Raw genomic sequence first — 22,205 nt, forward strand, 5'->3', positions numbered from 1 at the left:
TAAAATCCTGTCGTAGCTCCCCTCAGCGCCGGAGTTCTCCTTGAAAAGTTTTGTTTGTTTTTTGTCAAGGGCAGTGTTATGACGTGTTCAGTTGGATCGCAATTTGGAACGTGCTGTTTACGAGATCGAGTCTTCTTCAAACAAGCTCCTTTGGGATCTTTGAGATAAAAGGCGGCCACGTGTTCGATTACAAAAACGATTGACTCAAAAACAACACAACAAAAACTCAAAAAAAATTACCATATGTTTAGCTTCGAATAGATATACGCCTCCTTCCTTTTTTGACAGAGGATTTCATTGGTTCTGCTAATCACCAACTTGGCTTTTACGCCCTCCTAATAAGCTCGCCGCAGTGGACCTGCCGATAAGAGATTGAGCAAAATATTCGAGTGAGTAACAGAAATGAATTTTGATGATAGCCTGTTATCATGCTAAAATGAATGTCAGGCAATTTTCTTAAAACCTAGCGATAAAACCACTAATTATGAACTGGGCATTGAAAGTCTTAAATTTATGAATTGTTTGCTCTATGTACGCTGTTATGTTATTTTTATTTTCCAAAACAATCCCTATGTCCTTTGACATAATGGGAATTTAAATACATAACAGAGACATAAGAAAAAATTTAATTCTCCTCCGCCTGCGACACAGTCTGCAGGAACCAGTCGTGTTTAAACTAAAATGATCCATGACAGATTTCTTTTATCACTTCATTTTCGACAAAAATATTTTCCATAAAATAGATCGCAAAGAGCATTTTTTTTCCATAATTCATGTTATGTTTCAAAAACGCTTTTAACTTTAAGGGCTGTCTTAATGTGGTGCGGTTTTGTCACCTCTTAAGTGAAATTAAGACGCTCGCCGTTGCATTAAAAGCTCTAAACAAAGTTTTCGATACTCCGGACCTATTCAGTTTGCATGCGACAGTATAATCACCACCCGATGTTAGCAGTTCTAAAAGAAACTCCAGGAGTTTTTCGTTGCTTCCGATTCTGTTAAATATTTCCAGCGTGAGTGACTCATTTTAAATTAAAATTTCATTAGCAAAGCCATATAAACAATGCGTTTTCGGGAGGTGCAATAGATGTACGTGGCAGGAATATAAATAAACATGACAAAATTGTTGTCAGTGTTTTTTTTTGTTATTTTTCTGTCGTTTACAGAACATCAAAAATGAAAAAGGAAAGAGTGCGTTACTTTGCCTTTGAGCACATTAGGAACGTTACGGTCGAAAAGCACAATAATTTAATTTTTTTTTTTTTTTATTTGTGTCACGCATCGTTTTATTTTGCAATCAAATAATACGTTTCTGCAATGAATCCCTCTAGTTATAGCTCTCTGGACGCCATTACGTATCTGTAAGACAATTAATTGCGCTAAAATATTGTGGATTATGGATAAGAGCCCTTAGCGAAGAATATGATAGAACCCATTTACGATGTTAGACTGCTTAGAACTGAAAGAACAAAACTGCAAATTGACCTTGCTGAATTTCTTTTCTTTTTCTTTGTTCCGTTTAAATATCTTTTTTTATTATCTATTTTCTTTTAATTCAGGTGAATTTCAAACAAAAAAGAGAGAGAGAGAGAGAGAGAGAGAGAGAGAGAGAGAGAGAGAGAGAGAGAGAGAGAGAGAGAGAGAGAGAGAGAGAGAGAGAGAGAGAAGGGGCTTTTAAAGATTACCGAAGAAATGAAAGAGTTCGTGGTAAAATTGAAACATTCTGTGTGATGACATCTTCTTGAACTCAAGGCAAATCTGGAATTAAATCCCTCAATTTCAGTCACTCGACCCCATGTATACTTACAATTAATCCGGCGAGATTTTAATGAAGTAAATAAAATTACCTGTGAGGTATAGTACTTGACCAGACTTACTCGACTCAATGAATTTTCTGTTCATTCAGCTAGTCTTCATCTCGAGATAAGGTCGCCTAACTGACGGACAAACGCAGCAGACAATTGCAATAGCCGGGGCATCATGACACCATGTCAGTCAAAACTTGCTTTCCACTTTTATTGTAAATGATCCTTTCACGTTGTATCGAATTAAAACATCTCTGATTCCGGTTTTCCTTCGAAACGTGTCCTTCATTTCCGCCGTTGTAATTATATTTCGCTGCCGCTTCCTTTAGATATGCCGCAAACAAATATGGTTAGAGACAAGAAAAATACGTCTAATTCCGGAAAGGTGACAAACCTTTCCCCTCTTCGGCGAGACATAATTTATCTTGCACGAATAAAATCAAGAAAGATTGGATAACATGAAAAAAAAGTACAGTAAATGTTATATTGAGGAGGCCGATCGGGGCCGCAATTTTGTTTTCAAACTTTGATATCAAAAGCAGCTGACTCTTAAAGCCGTCTCTTTTTTTTTTTTAAGCAATTTGTGCCTCGTGATGCATTGGTAAATGTTTTCGTTGGCAATTTAATGGTGAAAAGGAACACGGAACTAGTTAGGAATTATGGAAGTTGCAGATCGTGAGTAAAAGATATGTTTTTCAACCAAATTCTGTGTGTTGTTCAACCACAATGCAAACTAATATCCCACCACAACATTTCCCAACATGTAGGTTGTTGCCCCGACCTATATTAGCTCCGCACAGCAAAAGACTGGAATCACATTTCTGCTTACTTGTTTCTCGGCTTATTTTTGTTATTTATTTACTATTCATTTGTTCTTCTTGTGATATAAGGGATGTTTTAAAGTCGAATGTTGGTTTAATCAGTTATAGAAATCAAATATTTAAACAATTCCCGGCGGCTGCAAATATTCGATGTACCAAACCGTTGCTCGATAAAGGAGCTGAGCTAAATTGCAACGGCTTGAGGTGTTCAGGCGTACTAAAACAATAAAAATTAACTTTAAAGGAAGAGGAAAAACTAAGTGTAAGATCGGAAAGATAGGACAAAACAAATAGTGACGATTAAACCGGCAGAGAGAAAAGATGGCTGTAGGGGGGGGGGGGGGGGGACAATCGCGATTATTTGAGCAGGCCAGGGTAACTCACCTGGAAAGAAGACTTTCCATGGACGAGTAACAGCACAGTGTTAGATTGGAAAGATACAACACAACGACGAAATGGGACGAATATGTCAAGAAAGAGTTAAAGTGAGAGGGGTAAAAACGACTGCTTCCATCAAGAGAATATATGTCTTATCAGACGTTTTGTTGTGTAGTATCGCTGAGTATTTTTACGAGTTGTGCCGTATTTTGACGAGCCCCTAGGGCGAGTCAAAATAAAAATAACGAGCAGAAATACTCAGCGATACTACACAACAGAACGACTAATAAGTTATTTATTATCCAACACGTACGCCAAATTGTTATTTTAGTGCGGGCGAATTTCGCGGATATTTATTTACGGGGAGTGCGTGACAGAAGTATGCGAAGCGGAACAGAATTGGTGCGTTATCGTGTTGTTGTTTCTATTTTCTTCAATAAATAAAGAAATTTCCAGGTCATCTAGCTGTTTTTCTTCGATCTAATAAACTTGGATCTATATTTTCCAGCTTTTCTGACTCTTCGTTTTCGGAAACATGATTCATTTTGTACAAATACATAAATCTTATTAGACGTTTTGTTCTGTAGTATCGCTGAGTATTTTTACGAGTTATGCCGTATTTTGACGAGCCCATAGGGCGAGTCAAAATACAAATAATGAGTAAAAATACTCAGCGATACTACACAACAAAACGTCCAGTAAGTTATTCATTATCCAACACGCCAAACTCTTATTTCAGCGCGGGCGAATTTCGCGGATATTAATTTACGGGGAGTGCGTGACAGAAGTATGCGAAGCGGAACGGAATTGGCGCGTTGTTGTGTGGCTCTTTCTATTTTCTTCATTAAATGAAGAAATTTTCTAGTCGGCAAGCTGTTTTTCTTCGTTCGATTCATCTTATGAACTTGGACCTATATTTGCCAGCCATTCTGACTCTTCGTCGTCGGAAATAGGATTCAAATTGTCCGCCCCTTTTTTTTTTCCAACCTACAATCCAATTCTTCGCTTGCGCGATGCGAGAAAACCTGTTTAACCGGTACTACGATAGCCGAGTACAAATACCGCGTGATATTTGAACTCGTCTATGGCGTTATTTGTACTCGTCTAGGTGTAGTTGGATAATATATAATAACTGATATTCTCTTGTCTGCATTGCCAAAAGGTAACCTAAATAATCTAGCCAAATATGTACACGAAAACAAACCGTGACCTAATTCCTTTGATTTTCAGAGCCAAGGTTGATTGTGTAGTCATAGTAATATGGCCCTCTCAAAGATATTCTACGGATAAATTTGAAGATCAGAATTTACCACATACGGGAAATTCTCCTCCACATGGTACACGGCTACCTACAGTCTCTGTTTTTCCTGAGAACGTTACCTTTTCTTTTACATTTTTCCGAAGCGAGAAACAAAAGGTCATTTAGCTTATTAAGAATTGGCAGCTGTCGTTATGTGTGCTATAGTACACTACGGTTTTTAAACATAGATGAGATACCAATTAAATCTACGCTATAAAATACACCACAAAAAGTCAACAGTTATCACGCTATATACGTCTTTTGAAATCAATAGTGAAATAACCCAATCAAAAAGCAACAACAAATTAAAAAATTCAATGCAGCACATGCTCAAACAATTTGGCATATCGATATATATTATTCACCACAGGAATTCTTAACCTTGGCTGAGGACAGCTGCAAGGTCGCCAATAGGATGAGCTTGGATGCGTGCTGGATACTTTCTTTAATTTGGCAAAATTATTATAAATTTCTAAGGAAGCGATTTTGTTGCGTCAGCGGGTTATAGAAGAACTCATCTGACTATCAGCAAGAAGGGCATGTGAACGGCTTCATTATTTCATCATCACGTCATTTTACCATATTAGGGCAACAGAACGTGCTAAATACGACGCGTATTGTAGAATAGAACAAGGCAAAAAATACGGACGCAAAGCTAAGCAACAAAGGGACCTCAATGAAAGATCCAACCCTTGATTTGTTCAACGTTTTGGTTTGATGTTTTTACCGACGAACTTTTGAGTAAAACAGACTTTTTGTTTGTTGGTTTGTTGTTTGTTTGTCACAAAGGACACTTTTAGCTTGTGTTGTTTCCTCTTTCACACAACCCATCTGCAATTGATGTGATTCTCAAAAAATGCCGTAAGATTGTATATTTCAAAAACTAGAAGCCAAAATACTAACGAATAGAATCAAAATAGAATAATGAATCCCATATTTCAGGAGTTTAAACATTATACGAGCGGCCTGTTTTTTCGCTGCTCGTATTTTAAGTTAAACCATTGAATATGATAAATGCACCGACTTTTATCAAGGTAGGGCAGTTTCTCTAGCCCTATATTAAATCACGAAGAATAATCGACCAGCTCTTCTCAGCGGAGCTCTCTTTAAGCAAAACTGCGGAATTTAACTCAGAATCTTGGCCTTAGTTGAACTTCAGTTCCTCCAACTGAGAGCGTCTCGTACTACTAACAACCATAAAATGCAAATCTTAATTATTTAGAGAATCAACAATTCATTTCCGTCTTGGTTTATTATTAATTCTTTTTCATATAATACAACAGCATTAACTTTAAAAGCACTATCAGCAGCCCCGGTCAATAAACTAGCGGTTTTCTTTGATGTTTTTTATTAGGCATAAGCGAGCCGAACACGCACGAATTGCCTAAAAAAATGAGAGTGATTACTCTTTCATATACCACGTTTCACCGAAAAAATTTTCGTTTCATATTTCCAGAAGATAATTACGGCGTTGCCTTTACAAACTGATCAACGTTGTAAAGAGAGAAAAAGGAATCAGCTGAAACGTTTGCCGTCCCACCACCTCTAATCCTCGAAGAGAATCCTAGGATTTCTTCGAAGCAGACTGTACCCTTTACAGAACTTAGACAAACAAACAAATATCAAAAAAATGCGATACACTTGAGCTTTAAGTATCTGAAATGCATTTTTCATGGACGAAACACACTAGATAAATTATACTCTTTAAAAACTTTACTTAATATTATGCCTTTGAGTCTTTAAGTTTTCACTTGTACATCTTCAGATAATTCATGAGGAAATACTTAAAGACAGAGCAGTTCCAAAATACAACTTTCCAGAGAGACATGGAGTGATTCGTCGTAAAAGTTTGTCACTAGCGCATCTAGAGTACAATCAATTTGGACATATGTACATGTTTGTGCGTGCTTGATAACGTTATTTTTTTTATGGATCATTCAAATTTTTTTCCTAGCAACTAACACGATGAAACCATATTTTAAATTTTTTAAGACCAATAAAAATGGCGTATTTATCCAACCTAACCTTTTCTTTTCTCAGCTATAAAACTTTGAAGGAACGACAGAACAGCACGAGCATTAAATGTCATATTCCGCTGATACAAGTTTGACAAACTAATCAAGAGCCTTGATTATTTTCTTGCATGAAGATCTTTCCTATTAAGAGATCGCTGTAAGACCCCTCCAAAGTTTGAATTTTCATTCTGCTCTAGAAACTCTACGCGATTAAGTTTTCAGGGACGAATTTGGATAATTACGCGCGCATAAAATTAGCTGTTATGTTCAAAGGGCTCAGCCATTTATGAATGTTATTAGGAAGATCCTCAGAATCAAAATATGCCGCTACAGAGTGTTTTGAATCACTTTTTTTTTGCAAGGAACGCTGACGATTCTTTTTTACGATATCATTTTTTGGTGTTAAGTTCCCGGCCTTTTTCCGAGCTAGGTCGAGATGTCTCCAAAAAGAGCCAATCAAAACTCATATTACACTTTGCATGTCGTTAAACGGTGTTTATTCCCCCAACGCGTTTATCGTTAAGTGTGCGCGGGCTTCTTATTGGCTGTCTCATAGCTGAGATATTTAATGGAACATATAAAGACTCATTAGAAATGTTGGCTAAAGTGTAAAGAAAAATATAGCTTTTCCGTTTTTTTTCTTCTGTTTATCTATCAATAGCTAATGGCCAGTAATAAAAACAAACAAAAGAAATTAAAGAGACTTCCCCTAATTTAAAGATAGAATATGCCGTTTAGATATTGGTAAATTGTTTACCATTTCAATCTTGCACTGTAATAGTTTCCGTGAGAAAAATTAACTGGTATTGATGTGCAATTATGCAAAAATTTCAAAGCTTCGGGGCATTTTGCATCCTATTATCACACAAAAAGGGAAAGCCATTTAAATATCGTTATGTTGACAGAAAAATGTGAGTAAGTGATAGCTTCTAATGAACGAATTCTGTATGATAATTATCTTATTTTACTGGCTTGGAGTGAAATACGACATCCGAAAATGAATGTCAGTGTATGATATACCTCGTGTTGCGAAAGATAAAACTATGAAAAGTTAAAAAAAACCCTCAAATTCACAAAAATAAAAAGAACTGTGAGTATCCTTTTTTACGCAATTTCAATTTCATTATGACCGGCGGAGAGCATCTCTATGAGCCGAACAACCATAATAATCGCAGAAGGAAAAGTTTAAGAGATGAATTACTTGGGTTCTCATTCACATTATCAGGCAAAGCTATTCTCTTCACATTGAATCGTTATTGAACTATTCGCTCCGACGAAGGGCTAACGCTCGAAACGTCAGCTTTTGTAATCGTTACGGTGGCCAATTTACCATTTCAACTTTGTTGATATATCCAAATTGTTTCGTTCAGTAGACAGAATTTCAAATCAATTTCAAGGTTGTCGTCTTTCAAATAAATATTTGGGTAGGTATTGAAAACTAATTCAAGAGAACAGATGAAGGTGTTGCATATAGAACAGAAAGTACAAAATTACTTACAGACCTAATGAATGACAGCTTACAACACTCCTCTTCTTAGTATCTGCTGTTTACTTCCGGAAACTGATAATTTCCCTGTATCGTCCTTTTAAAACAACATTACATCGAAGATCATCTTTTTGAACTAGTTTTTCGATTACAGACTGCCATTTTCTTCCCAAATTGATAAACCGCTGGACAAGAGCAACTTTTTCAACCGTTGCCATGATTGAATGTTTCCAAGCTACGCAGGTGTTTACTTGAGAGACTTAGTGACCTTATGGCGACGCCATCTTTCCTTTTATGGAATATATCTCCTCAGAAGGAAATTTTCTCTTTGCTCTGATTGGTGATAATTTAAAAAAAGATGATTTCAATTGCACGTAAATTTGAAGGTAATAAGTGTATTGCATTAATTATCTGCTCGGGATCACAGTTCCATACTATGGAAACCTCCTTTCACTTTCATTTGAGGTGCAACAAATTGCAATAGCGTTGTCTTACAAAAATGTTAAAACACAAAAACAGAGAGAGCCAAAAACGAGTTCTTTAGCAAATTGAAATTCCCGCTGGCTATGTGCCCACAACCCGAACAGTTGTCAGAGAATTTCCTCTGAAATGTCTAATTTAATATAAATTAATGCTAATACCGTTTGGTTATGCTAATTTCTTTTACTTTTTTTTTTTTTTTATCATAACGTCCCTGCAATTAGATGCATAGTACTAAAAAACGAAACAAAACAAAAAACAGAACAGAAAAAACAATTCGATTCATTATGCAAAGGAAGCAATCCAATGTTTTTTTTGTTTTTGGGTTTCTTTGTTTGTTTTTCTTCGCCAACAAAATTGCTTTATAAGCCATACAATATTCATCTCCGACATTACTGCCTCTCGAGACTCCAAATGGTATCTTACAGTTTGAAGACTGTCTTCAAATGTGCTTAAAGTTGGATGTTACTGGCCGACCTGGTCTTTGTTTCATTCCTCATTTTTCGCCTATCTCTTGGAAACCTGAAGGAACAAATACGCCCTACACAAAAAGCCACTCTTGACTCAAATAATAAATTTTCTTTATAGGAATTTTCTTAGGTTATAGGTAATATTTATGTTGAAGCATTTACTTATCATTTGTCTATTTATTGTTTTCAGTTTGGTGCAATTGCTTATTTGACGTGTGTTCTCGGCTGACTGATTCGTTTTCAAAATGGCGGCTTCTACAATCAAGGTCGATCAATTTTCACCACCTTAAAAATAGTTTTGGACGGTTGCATTACTTTTTGATAAGTAATAAGTTATTGTCAGTGTTTAATTTTCATAGGTGCAGGAGGCATAATTCATTTTTAAATTTCCATTGACGTTCGTGGCATATATATTGTCAGGAAGTTTCTCCAAAATCATCAAGGATGACGTAAATGACTCATTTTATTGCCTTATGATGGTCATTATGGAAATATTTTCATATTTATGACACCTCGTTCTTTGTCTTTCCTTTAGCAATCAGAAATTAAGATGAAAAAACTTTTAAGCCAAGTTACGCCGGCATTTCTGTCATTTAGTTTTATCTAAGTATAGTTTTTACATATAGCCCACTGAAATAGCTATTTCACCACCAGAAATATCGTTGAAAAGTGAAAAATGAGGTCCCCCCATTTCGTAAGATACGGGTTTAAAAATTACACCACCTACGCAGAATTGCGGATTTAGAGGGTTTGCCTTCGAATTTCAACGTCGAGATCTTCGGTTACTTCAAATGCATTAAATCAGCTTCCTAAAATATCTCACCTACGATGAAGTTGATAAAGCTGGGATATACCTTCAGTCTCCCAACCATAGACTTTTCCTTTTTGGCCGTGAACGCCAGTTAGCACATGCATTTCCATGCCAAAATGTTACAATTCTAAGTGCTAAAGCCGTATTTACAGTACAACGGTTTTGCCATAAAGCTTGGAAAAATCACTCAACTTTTCCTTCACAGAGATATCAAGCATATTTAGAAATGGTTAAATTCCATCTAAAAGCGAACACTTTACAACCTAACTTGACGTTTATAGTTATACAGTCAATATACTATACAAACCATAGGAAGAAAACATGCTCCCAAGCTGTTGCTATCCACACACTTTCTATTGGTCCTAAAAGGGTGCTTCTTAAATAAAAAGATTCTTATATGGACTTGTCATTCCTCTGACGCTAATTTTTAAAAAAGGAAGTTGAAAATAATATCCTCGTCGAAATTACATTTTTATGTAGCCACATTTCTTCTAGCGTAGGAGGACCTGTTACGCACTGACGTCATTTATAGAGCTGACAATCATGCAATGATGTCACAGATTGACGCCTTTGAGACCGTTGTAAGCTGACAGGTTCTTGAAGTAAAACTCAACCAACTATGAACTTCAACGCATTTTACAGTCTACGCATTTTACATATCAATACTCACAGGACGTTTCTCCTACTGGTTATTGATACGGTGATATTTTGGTAAAGTTTGATACTGGCTGTCAATTTCTAACATTACTTTATAATGAGAATTGAACTGAGTAGAGTGAACAAGTTGGTATATCCCCGTTAGCTCTGTATTTGAGTGAAGTTGCACGAGCCACTCATTGCTTAGTAAAAAAAAGCATACCTGTACATGTCGACTCTTCAAAAGAAATGTAGCTCAATCAGCGAAGCCCTGATCTGGTAAATTCTTTACAAGTGTTTAAAGGCGCAGCGAGTCTTAAACTTGAAAATTTGCATGAAACTGCTAAATTCGACGAATACACTAGCGTTCAGAGGCATAATTTTCATTTGACAATGATTTAGAAAAAAAAAAACGCCAAAAGTGAGACTATGATTTTTTCCGCAAGCTCTTCTAAATTCCCATACCTTGCTCTCAAGCCAGCTGACAAATGTATCGAAATTTCCGCAAAAAAAATTTTTTCTTCAGCCTGTCGGATCCGATTAGACTGATTTTTGCCTCGTCTGTTAGCAATTGAGATCTTATTGTCTCTTAAATACGCCTGCGCCATCTTAATTCTCAGAGTCTATAAACATCACGTTTCTCAAACCAATATGCAGACGAAAGGCTATTTGTTTTGCATATTTTAAACAATAAAACGTATTCGAACATCTTTTCTCGCCTCTTAGCTTAGAGTATCTAACCAGACAATTAACATAACCAGAATTATCTTGATAATCCTTATTCAAATTTTATACGCTGACGATTTAATTAACGGAAATTAGTCGCGTTAAATGACAAGATTATTCGTTATTCCTCGCCTGCAGTTGTTGCAGATGAAAAGACGAAAATGCTAGTTTGCGGTTTACTTGTCCCTTCCCTGACGAAGAAGTTCTCAAAGGAAATGATAGTTATTTCTTTTATCTGTATTGAAAAAATTTGATAAGGAAAAAATGCATAAATTATAGATTTGCTCTGCGGCCAATTAAGGTTTCTTTTTCTTCCCCGTCGGGGCATACAGTACTAAAGTAATCCTTGTCATCGCTTTATTTTAAACGCATCCTTTGATTCTTTAAGTTAACGTCGTTGGAGTTTCAAAAAGAAATGAGGTCAGGAAATCATAGTGCAAGTCGCGTAATCCTTGGGAGATTTCCCTAATCTGGTATTCTTAAACTACACAATTTGGCACCTGTAAATGTATACAAATCGAAAGCTTTCCTAACCTAAAATTAACCTTTTTTTTTTGTCTATTCGTGTCTTTGGTTATTTCTGTTTTAAATCATAGTTTCATTTATTCCTTTATTTTCCCATAACGCACTGCGAAGTTTCTTTTCAACTTGGAAAGCATAGCATCGATTAATTTCCTTTAATAGATTGGTTGAAAATTTTTACTGCAAATGTTTTCTTTTTCTTTTTCAAAGCAATATTTTCGGCAAACATCGTGAAAGGTTTATCCTGTAGTAGAACACAATAGGCTAAAAAGCCTGCCGATCGTTTTGGCGCGTTTGGAAAGTAGCCTGTTGTTTTGAAAGAGGCCTCTGTCAAAATTATCTTTTAAATTGCGCTTCCTTTTAACACTGCTTGTTTTCCTCCTTTTTTTGGCAGAGAAAGCACCAGCTATGGCGTTTACGTTTCGTAAGCAGATGGTAGTAAATGACTGACGAGTGCGAAGGTAACTTCTATTCACTTTCTAACACTAAATTAACCCAACTGTCTCAAATTCAACGAATAATCGAAAAAATTTGCGCTTAAAAGAGAAAACAAAAACAGTTTTAAATCGTTTCTTTGAAATTTACATCGCATTACTTTGACGCATTTCTCGTTGAACATAACCATATTTTGCCAAAAAAATTAAATGATGATTATAATAATGATATTCTTTTTCTGCCAAACTGTAACTAATTTGAGCTTTTTCAAGTTATTCTTCACCGCTACATCTCGCTCGATTCCAGATGAGTGCTTGCTCGTATAAACAAGTCAAAAGCATATTTGCAACTTTTTATTTCTCTTCAACAGCTACCAGGAGAATTATACAAAATGATCGCATTTACTGCAATTAATGGAGGGGTAGAAGCAAAAATGGGTTTAATGTCCAACTGCTTAATGTTAAATGTGCAAATGCTATGAAAGAAATACGTTGATATCATTAACGTTTTCATGTTTAAGTAATTATTTATGAACGTCACATGCAGTGTCTTTGTATTTCTACTAAAACGAGATCTTTTTGGCGGTTTTCTTGCCGCTAAATACCACATGTAAGTTCCTGGGGTCTGACAAATAACTGTTAAGTTATTGCAATGAGCATTATTTTTTGACCTGTTAAATATAATTTCAACAGCATGAAGGCGTAATAACCGATTTGTATGTTAAACGACGCCACAGTCTTTTCCAAAACATGCTAAAGGGCCAAAAAAATAACGATAGATATACCTGCAGTGGTCAAACATGTAAAATTTCGAACATAACAGTTCAATGAGGACATTATCCGGTAGGCTATTCTTAAATGATCTAGCTTAAAAGCGAGGGACTCACCTTTCGTTTGGAAGTACTCTTGTTCGTTTTCATCGGAGATTTGTCAATTAAGTTCATCTGCTGCAAGTGACAAAAGACTGTTTTTACTTCGTAATACATACATTTGCGATCGGTATCATTATATTCAGTTGTGAATAATTTACGTTTTGACAGAGTGCCAAAGTGATTTTTTTTAACTCGGTCTTGATAGCGAGATTTCTGACCAGCAATGAGCACCCAAAAAAACAGTTCCGGAAGAAAAGCTCAAGCAAGTTGGACAAGAACTCATAGCACTCTGAATTTTCTATACACAAAGGCTGTCGTAATCTGCGTAATTCCGCGACCTAATTTGGGTGTTAATGTGCAAATGTATGGAATTCTATTGGTCCATTGTGGAATTGGTGATAAAAAAAAAATACAACAGGTTGTTAGACAACAACAGCAATGCGAGGTTATTTCACAGGGTATTTCGTGAAATCTCGTTCTCACTTTAAGACATCTGTCTCAGGCATTATGGGATTACTCGGTTGGATTTTCTTTAAATTGAATGCCACATTAAAATTTTTACGTTTGTATGATATATCAAGACTTAAGATGCTGAGAACCATGTCAAAACATATCATATTTCTGACGAACTTCAGATGCAGAATATGCCACACGAGGTGACGACTTTAGCATCCTGAATCAATAAGAGTTAACAGAAGAACACTAAGTTATCATTTTACATCTAAAACGATAAGGCGAAATTATCAAAATTCTGACTCAGGTTTCGATAAAAAAATGTATTCGTATCCAAAGAAAGCGTTTGTATTTGTATAAAATTATATTACAAGATTCTGAAAAATGGACCTCATTCTCTACTCGATGAATAACGGAAATTGCAGTATTTTATAGTTTTCTGAAAAATGTTGTCTGAAAGTGTTCAAAAATAATACTTTACGGTGCATTACAGGAGGAAAGTACGAGATGCTTTACTTGCCTGCACTTTCGCTGTTTTTGGTGCTTAAGCTTTGTTGCCTGTCAACACTGAGGAAACGGTAAAATATTGGACCGTATAAGAACGTGACTAAACTATATATTTACGTATGAAGTGTCATGCGAGCGGCCTGTGTTTTTCGAATGACCGTTCTGAAACACTAATACAATAAAGACCCCAGGCCCTGTTATTCGCATTGAAATACGTCATCAGTTAAAATAGCCATATTCAATTCGCTGGCGTATGATTTGTCCGGCACGTATAAAACTTACAACGACGTTTGTAATTTAGAGAGAAGATCAGCGAAAAAAATCAGCCTTCGTCCATTCGAAACGACACACCGTACGTTAATAGGTTTCAAAGGCAGTATTTATTTTCACGTATAGATAAACCCTACGTTTATCGGATGCCCTGTGCTTCTAAGATTTATGATCGTTGAGAAATAGCAATCACTAGTATCGTTTGTGATCCGGGAGACACGGCATTTGCAGTTTCCAATTTTCCCTTTAAATTTAGTTTACAAACGTCTCGTCATGAAATTTTAAGTCGTTCGTCACGACCTGCGAGATAGTGTCACCATGAAAGGAATCACAAATTGTAGATTGGTAAGATTGAAAAACAACAACATGATTTCAGGTAAAAGAAAAAATTTCAATATGTTTGAGCAGGGTGTTTGAGTGCGTGTGATGAAGGATGTCAATGAGTAAATAACAAATTCATCACAAAACTCTACAAATTTCTATTTATTGAACTGAGAAACGTCATGTCATATGTAAGACTTAAGACTACTTTTCGATGATGAGCTCTAGGAAACTTTTATCAGCTAACACTTTGGCTAAAAATTGCCTAGGTTTAGATTTAGGCATTTCATTTAATGACCTTTAAAGTTATTCTGATCACACCTCTAACACAGATTTGTCCACTAATCTTCCTTAGCGCGAGAAAAAAGAAAAGCACACCATAAAAATATTACTGCCAAAATATGAGCGAAAACTGAAAATAACACCTGTAGTTGACAAAAGGCTGGCAAATGGCTAGAATGTGAGGCTGAGGAGTTATCAGAAAGGCCAATATTTCTCATAATGGTTGAGGAAATGTTTCTTATCTTCCATGAAGAAATTCAAATATCAGTCTACAAAATAAAAAAAATAAAAAAAATGAAAAAATATTTTTGCCAGCTGAGGGGGAAGTCTTGTCTCTCAATTGTAAACCTTTTTGTAGTATTTCAATTCCTCAAGGCAGACACTGAAAATTAAGTGACCGAAACTTCTGGCAATGTTTCCTATTGAGTTAAACTGTCCTTTCACCATATTGTAATGTTTTAAGATCATCGGTAAGGACATGTGAGAAGCTTGATACCAAAAAGTGAAATTTGATAAAATTTTAAAAATTGAAAAATCGTCGTAAAAACCTGCAAAACGCGCAAAAAACGCGCATACAGCGCTTCCTCCGAGTAGTTTTCTTCAGCTTTAAGATTGTCTTAAGAATTAAAGGTCGCTCATTGCTTGAATATTTCAAATAGTCGGGGCTTTCCAAACACATTCTCCCCATGGCCCCAAGTCTTTCCCTTCTTAATTTCAACCAAATCCACAACTCTTTTGACAAGAACACGCGCACGTCTTTTTCTGACGGGAATTTTGGAGTGAAATTTGAAAATATGACGTCTTACGACAGAAAATTCTGTCCATCACAAAGTGTGACAGTAATACATGCAGATTCGATTCCGTGATCATCAAGCCGCTGTACGGAAATACCCCCAACCGCTGTTCCGAGCCCGCGCAGTAGGTGGCTGCCATTCGCCCCAAGGGTACCCTGGAGGATATCATAAAGAAAGAAGATTGAAGGAAAAAAAGATAACGTCGACTGTTGTATAGGTTACAGCTTTTGATATAAAGGTCTTTAGGCCCCCCGTATTGCTTCGTCTCATGATTAAAGGCCCGCATTTAAGTCGTTCCTTCCCCATAATGACAGACAGTCTAGCAAAGGGGATTTTTGTAAACTCTTATTGTTAATTGGCTGTTTATTTTGAAAAACATTACTTAAAATTAAGGTAATCGTGCTTATATTTATATGAAAGGTAATACCTTTTAAGTACATGCAGACTAATTCCTGTGAAGATTGATCTCCTAAATCTACTATTCCGACAGTTTCTTCTTCCTTAACTTTTCACTCATTCATTATTTACCTATTCACTTTTCTGTTTCCTTTATTTTGAAGTAAGCCAAAGAAAACTTAAACCCACTTCAAAATAGACGAACAAATAATAGGTCGGCATCTTTGTGAGCGAACTGAACGACGATAAATTTCTCTGGCGAACTTTAGCTTGCTTCTTACAGATTCAATTTTCATAAAAAGAAGTGTTGCCTAGTTCAAGATGGAGGAACAAGTGGCAGGCCACCTTAAATGTTTGCCGGAAAGTGAGCTTTGGCTACATATAAATTTCCAGTCTGTGTTTTTTAATCCCCGAGCTAATCACGAAAGATATCAAACGCAGTGGTGATGAGCTAGGGGACACTCAGGAATGATCTTCATTTCCTTTTACCTTGTAATGTGGTATTTGACACCAACGCAATGTATATGCAGTTTCAGTCCAACCTGGATAAGTCGTTTAAAACGAAAAAAAAATGAAGGTCTGTGAAAAAGTATCTCAAATTGCAATTGATGAGAATTCTGATAGAATATAAAACAGTGAGTAGTCATCCACGTTTTTCATATCCAAAAACTGAAAACATTACGTTCTAACTTGCCTTGCAGCTCACAGAATAGCGATAACCATGCACATTTGTATTCGTCATCCTAAGTCATGATTTTTTTGCGCATTGTCGTTCCCTTCGAAAAAGAAAATTAACGACGTTCTAGTTTTCATAATTGTGATTCGATTTGCATGTATATTCAGCTTGCGGTGAACTTAGGAAATGGAATCCAATTTCCGTTCTTCAAGATTCTGTAGTGCGCCAAATGTTTTCCAGTAGTCTTCGAAATTAATGGCATTTTACATATGTAATCACTACAAATACTTGGAAGAGTACGAATTCAACCCCATAGCAGCGAAAAGAATCGAAAAAATCTCAAATAACAAAGTAATAACGGTACCTTAGAGTGAAATTTCCTTTCTGCGTATTTCGTCTTCAGAACAGCACGCTTCTACTTGAAATGACAGACTCCTCCAAATACCCGCATAGTAATTTATCGACCGATTTGGCACTTGGATTGAAAACTACGATGAAGCCATCCCTGCGGGCATGAGCGAGCATAAATTTGTGTCTTTCTTGCCTTTGTATAATTCTGCCTGATTCACGGCTTTTAATGTATGAAATGATTACACTACCGCCACTCTCCTCTCTTATGACATATCACATGAAGAGATAACAAATTATTTCAAATTCATAATCGAGAATACACATTGATTTCACGCAGTTATTGCCTGCCGATGAATACGTAAAATAGTAATAACATTCTCCTGGATAAATATTTGATGAATATGGCTTTTGTGGCCCGCAAAATAAACCATTATTATGATATTTGAGACGATAAGTTAAATATGATCAGCCCTCTTAACTTTTTTCGCTAGATATCACCTTTAAATTGACATATTTTCCTTCTTTATCAGGGATGGACTGTCTCCCAACGAGCAATAACTTCCATATCTCATGAAACCCAGTGATAAAACACAATAAATATTTACTCATGTAAAAGGACAGGTTGTGAATATTTAATTTTACAACTTCTAGATCCATAAAGGTTTTTCTCCCTCAAGGTGAAGATATTGCCTTCACTTAGTACATTAGACTGGATTATCCACAAAAGCACTCATTTGAATTTCTACGGTATGACATTTTCATGAAATCGACTCGAAAGAAAGTCAGCATCCAGAGTAATCATCGACACAAATTAAAATGAAACTTTCATTAGAGTTAATTAAAATTTGCTCCATTTTCTCCTGACCGGACCCACAAAGAGTGTTTATTTCGAGTTTCTTTATCAATTAAAGATTGAACCAAACGCACGCTTCATGACGCGAAAAATTTTAAAATTTTAGTTTGCGCGTTTCGCCTTCTAATGGAGTTTTTGCAGGAAGTTGTACTTAAAAAGTACACGGTTTCAATGCTGCTGATCACTCCACTAAAAAGAAGAGTTAAATTAAAAACCCGAAATGATTTTTAATTACAGCATTCCGTATACCACTGCGATGAGATAAGAAGGCCCTGGAAATGAGGAAGTCATGAATTCTAACAGTTCGGTTCATGGCTGGACCAACAAGGGTCTTTCTAACTAGTAACTGTGAGAGAAGTGCTCAATAATTCTACGCGACCAAACAAAAATTGCAGATCATCAATTCATGATTGATTTCGATATCACAGCCCGAATATTTCATAATGAATCAAGAAAAGGGCTGTCAACAAGGCGAATGCAAACTTTTCTTGACCCTCAGTTTTAGGCGTCAGAATCTACCTTAATCATAAATTTCAGACGCATAGTCTGAGAGAAAGGCCTTTGATAGATAAATTACATATTCTTTTATGAAAGCGTCGCCGATACAATTCATTCATTTAGCTACCGTTAAAGATGTAACGCAAAAAAAATATGACGAGGTCCTCCAGCGACAAATGATTAACAAGTGCAGCAAAGCGACAGTTTTCAATTTCGCAAATGATTACTATGCAAGACTGATATAACACGTATCAGTCAATTTTTTCCGTAAAATGGGTCACGGACCGTGTTGATCCCAATTCTATCAAAAAAAAGCTGGACATTTGCCAATTCATGAACTACTCCTTTTAAGTTCTTAGCGAATTGGATCACTAAATATTTATCCAAATCAGATTCCATAATAAACTAGAATTCGCCTGTTATCAACAGCGCAATCAAACGTTGCACATGCGCACGGGAATCAAATTTGGCCAACCGCGCACCAATTTGCGTTCAAAATCCCCAAAGAAAACATAAGATACAACCGCTGTTGGCCAAAATATGCGAAGAAAAATTGAAACATTCAGATACCTGCAAAACGAAACATAAGTAGGGAAAAGTGAAGCTCTAAACTTTTTGAACACAAAGCTTATCTAAATACGGGTATCCTGTTGAGTTACTATTTGTCTTGAGCTTTATCAAAAAAGTTACAAGCTGTTAAAAGACCGTGACTTACTGGCTTGTTTGTTTTTTATATCTTTAGTGATACAACTTGGTTCTGACAGTCTGAGAGAACGCTATCCCTTACAACGTTCACACATGCGTAGACGTTCGGCCGCTGTGTTTCTGAGATCTGTTAGTCCACAGTTTCCTCCAAAAAGTGGCTTACCTTGTTGTGTGGAATAACCTTTGCGATTTTTCAGCAGGCTTGAGGAATGCCGATGCATGTCACAGCTATAAACACTTTTACCCGTGTCAACATAAGACCCTCATGGCGTTCAAGTGAAATGTGTTGGTTCCCGCTTAAACCGCTGATCAAATGCTTGCAGTCAGCAGGCAATAGCAACACTTAGAGCGCCGCAAATAGCCCTTATCGCATTTACGCCCACTGTACGAGAGCTCAGCGGACTTTGAAGTTCGAAACGGGGCTATCGGGTCACACAGGTAAAACTTTCAAGTAAAATCGAAGCAAACGGCTACGTTTGGAGGCATTTTTATTCATTTTCTTAAGGATACAACATGTTCTCGTCGTGGTTAGACATTGTATTGCGTACAGGTGCAAGTCTATTCAGTGAATCGGCAACTGACGAGATCAACAAGATTAGGATCGAAACCGCGGTCTTGCCAAACACGTTCAACTATCAAACTAGAGGCGAAGAACAAAACGCACATAAAAAACCTCTCAAATAAAGAACTTACAAACGACCAGATTAATTTACTGGCAAAAGGGCTTAAATTCATTTCAACACCCGCTACAAAACAATAAACAGATCATACAACAGCTATTATGTGACTTTGATCAGTTCGCAAGGAGAATGCGTCTGATTTACATATTCCGAGGGGAGGACAAAAAAACCCATCCCTGCCACGTCAAACCTACATGGATACCACCAATACAAAAATCAGTAGCCCTTGAAAGCTTTTTAGAAGAGGTTAAAAGTGACTTTTCAGAAATAGGATTTACAAAGCCAAAAGATAATTTGCCTCCGGCCGAACGCAAGGCGCTGAGGGCCTTGAAACGTGACTCTGAGTTAAACCTCAAAAAGGCCGACAAAGGAACAACAACCGTAGTCATGAACAAACGTGTCAAAATTTTACCGTTCCTTTCCGAGATGACAGCCATTCTTTCAATCTTCCTTTCGTGATGCCAGGACAATTACCACTAAGAATTTTAACCTTTTCCTCTGCAGAAAAAAACACAGATTCGAGAGTTATATGGTCAGACATGGAGTGTTTCTGGTGTTTCTCGAAAAACGTTGACCCGATAACCTCGTCCTGAAACTGTAACTCCGCGGACCCTTTGCATTGCAGACACAAATGCGATAAGGGCTATTAAAATGTGCTAAATCATATTTTTGCATGCCTTATATTGAGCGTTTCCATGAAAATGAACCGCTGACCACTGGGCCTTTACTCCGAATCAGTAAAGTACTTTATATATGCAGCGTGAAAGCGATGGACAAAATTATTTGGCACAATTCAGAATTAATGATAAGCCAGGAGCGTTTACTTGTAATTGACAAACGTGATGAACTAAATATTTGGCATAATTAAGAGCTAAGTCTTATGCGTCTGTTTTAACGGCACTGACACATTGACTTATTCTCGTGGAAAAATAATGTGTATTCCAAATTTCTCATGTTAGAATAATAACGAGTGGATGATATTCTTTCATTCAAACTGTATCTGATCTGCGGTGGTCTGACTCTCATCTTATTTTTTATTTATTTATTTATTTTTTTTTTCTATTACACTAAAAATTGTTTCATATTTATTTATTTATTTATTTGAGGTGTGGTAGACTTGCCTAAGGTATGGCGACCAAACAGATCACCAAGAAAAATCAACCGGTAACATGTAGACTTTGCATATGAATCTTAGACAAGGTTTACACTAGAGGAAATTGTTCCGGATTCATGATGAATCCGAAACGGTTTAGTACCGGATTGATGTTGCCGTTTACACGAAAGGGGACGAATCCGAAATAAAAACTCCCCGGTTTGGTGGTGTCTCCGGAGATTTTGAATCCGGAATTTAAAGTGGAAACTTTGAATCCGATAACTTTTGAATCCGGAAAGTTTTTTTCGTGTAACCGCTTTTTTTTCTCGAATCCGGATATTATTTCCGCCTGCAATCTTTTGAGTTTGCGGTGAAACCAAAATGGAGGATCTGGTGCTAACATTGCTGGCGGTCTCCGGTTGCCTAATCTTGTTGCAGGTTCAGGCGATAAATTTTATCATGTGTACTACAGTATTTCTGAGGAAACGCAAATTATTATTGCAAGGAAGTTTAACGTCAGCCACACTTAATCGTCGACGACGTAGATGGCAGGATCGAAGACCGAGACAGTTTTGGGTTAGGCCAGGTCGAACGAGTGCCTGGTGGGACAATATGATGGGAAATGTCACGGTAGCTAGCGAGTGGAGAGAAAATTTAGAATGTCCCACCCTACCTTTATCAGAACTTTGTGAAGATCTTAGGTCCCTAGTTGAGAGAAAATCAGAAAAAAAAACCGGAGTTGTTGTCGTGTGTAAACGGTCAGGAATCCAAACATCCTTTCAGTGTAAACGCCTACGAATCCAAATACTCCAAAATTGATGAATTCGGAAACATTTACGAATCCGGAAAACTCTCCTCTAGTGTAAACCTAGCCGAAGACATCCGATCGTTTTGTGAAATGCAGTGAAAAATGACCCCACCGCTAAAGTGATAAATAATTTTTGGTCCAGTTTAGAGGGACTGAAAACTCACGTAATTCAAGAAGAGTAAAACTTTGCAATAACAATTCTAATACGTGGGTTGTTGTCAATTTATATGCGCGTGTTAAAATTAGTTGAAGCCTTTGTCGATGCGAGGTTCTGAAACATAAACCCGGCGTTACATAACAGGTATAAGAAAGAATTTATTAAGTTTAAAAAAGCGATTGCCTACCATGTGAGTATGATCCCTTGAAGCGTAAGAAATGGAATCCAAATTTATTCATGGATTATCGAAAAAAAAAAACATTCTCCAGCTTGAACTCAAAAGGAGACCAGTACCTGTGATCTGTTCACATGAAAACATCGAAGTGAAGAGCTGAGCTAATATAAGCGGTTACGCATACGCGTTAAGAAAATATCATGTTTTTCATACCTTCCTTCAAGCTAATAAAAATATTTTTCTTACCCTTCCTCAAAAAAGATTCCAACTTTCTCCCAAGAAATTTTTAGGAAAAAGCAACTGTACTGGATGAATGGAAATGGTTAAAGATGTGACATCCTTGCCTGCTTTTTTTGGTCTAATTAAAATGTCATTTTCTTCCGTTTTAATGTGTTTCTGACTTTCAAGTGACAGATGATTGATGTGTTAACAA

At 36.6% G+C, this 22,205-nt stretch overlaps 1 long non-coding RNA gene across 1 annotated transcript; it reads left to right on the forward strand.

Annotated features, from left to right (window-relative positions):
• Positions 1-261: 261 nt before the first annotated feature.
• LOC148729890 (uncharacterized) lies at positions 262-20,543 on the forward strand. Its single transcript, XR_016002093.1, has 4 exons — positions 262-389; positions 8,943-9,018; positions 11,842-11,908; positions 18,897-20,543. It is a non-coding gene; the product is annotated as an uncharacterized LOC148729890 (long non-coding RNA).
• Positions 20,544-22,205: the final 1,662 nt, after the last annotated feature.

This window comes from Stylophora pistillata, chromosome 5 (genome assembly GCF_964205215.1).
Source record: "Stylophora pistillata chromosome 5, jaStyPist1.2, whole genome shotgun sequence".
NCBI lineage: Eukaryota > Metazoa > Cnidaria > Anthozoa > Scleractinia > Pocilloporidae > Stylophora > Stylophora pistillata.